This window comes from Microtus ochrogaster, linkage group LG1 (genome assembly GCF_000317375.1).
Source record: "Microtus ochrogaster isolate Prairie Vole_2 linkage group LG1, MicOch1.0, whole genome shotgun sequence".
NCBI lineage: Eukaryota > Metazoa > Chordata > Mammalia > Rodentia > Cricetidae > Microtus > Microtus ochrogaster.
The window spans coordinates 50,275,669-50,277,387 of NC_022027.1; positions in this window are offsets into that span (position 1 = coordinate 50,275,669).

The following is a 1,719-nucleotide window of genomic DNA, read 5'->3' on the forward strand; positions in this document are numbered from 1 at the left end:
GTGGAAGGTTTGTGGGTGTGATTGCTGGGTCTGGAAGTATCTGGTCCCCAGGAACTGAAGGTACAGGCAGTTGTGAGCTCTTGATGTGGGTTCTGGGAATCACACTGAGGTTTTCTGCAATACAGTACATATTCTTTAAAAAAAAAATGGTTTTTGAGATTTACACTTTGTGTATGGGTGATTTGCTTGCATGTATGTCTATGCAACACACACATGCAGTGTCTACAGAGGCACAGGTGGTTTTGAGTCACCACATGGGCACTGGGAGTCGAACCCAGGTCCTCTGGATGAGTAGTCAGTCAGTGCTCTTAACCACTTAACCACAGAGTAGTTATTTGTCAGTACTGAATAAGAGGGTAAATTAAAAAAAAAATCCTTTTTGCTAATTAATCCCTGTATCTTGGTGCCCCCAAACAACAGGTCAATAGCAATTAAATAATTTTAATTAAAAATTTTAAAAATTAACTAAAAAGGGAATAACTAGGTCACAGTGGAGTTACTACTTATGATAGACTCTAAGACTTTTGTGTACATACATTAACTATTGAAAAAATGAACATGTATTCGACAAAATTGGGGGTGTCTTTATTTCCAAAGCCATTTAAACGCTAACTTAGAAGCTCATAAACACAGACACCCGCTACCTGCTAGTGTTTAGTTATTCCTTTCCTAAGCCTTTGTCCTTATCCCGATGATGTGCTAAGTGTGTGTCCAAAGTCTTAGGAAGAATCAAATTTCTTGGGCTAACTTTCAGTATTTTAGTAACTATGGCAGAAATGATCATCCATAGAACTAAAGATCTTGGCACTCAGGAGGCAGAGGCAGATGGATCTCTGAGTTCAAGGCCAGCTTGGTCTACAAAGGGAGTTCCAGGATGTCACACAGAAACCATCTTGGAAAACCAATCAACCAAACAAAACAATAAAAACCCCAGCATGTCAAAAGCATTGATTTTAATTGGCATGATACCTATCATCTCACAAAGTTCTGAAAGTTACCTATCTTTGGAACTCAAATCCATCACAAACTACTGGGAAATTGGGCTCAAACAAAATCTAATGCATGGGAAAAGAAGAAGCAAGTGTTTTGGTGATGAAAAATTTGGAAATCATACCACTCAAACTTCTTTCACCAAGTTTATTTAAAAAACAAAACAAAAACCACACAACACAAGCAAGCAAGAACCCTAGAGACAGGTGTGATAGTCAAGAGTCAAGGTCAGTCTGCGTTACACGGTGAGACCAGTCTCAAAAATTTGGGGTTGTTGGGGAGATAGCTGAGCAGTTAAGAGCACTTGCTACAGCCAGGAAACAGTGATGATGGTGGTGACACACGCCTTTAAGCCCAGTATTCCGCTGTGAGGCAGAGGTAGGTGGAGTTCTGAGTTCAAGACCAGCCTGGTCCACAAGGCTAGTCCCACAACAGCCATAGCTACAGAGAAACCATCTCAAAGATCAAAAACAACAAAAAGGTGCTGCAGAGAACCTGGGTTCAGTTCCTTGGCCCCAAAAGGTGGTTTACAAATGCTTGTAATTTTCATTCTAGAGGATCAGATGCCCTCTTGTGGCCTCCATGGGCACTACACACAGGTAACGCAGACAAGCTTGAGGCAACACAACACACACAGAGATGCACACACATACAACTTAAGTCAATTAGAAGCTGGGCGGTGGTGGCGCACGCCTTTAATCCCAGCACTCGGGAGGCAGAGGCAGGCGG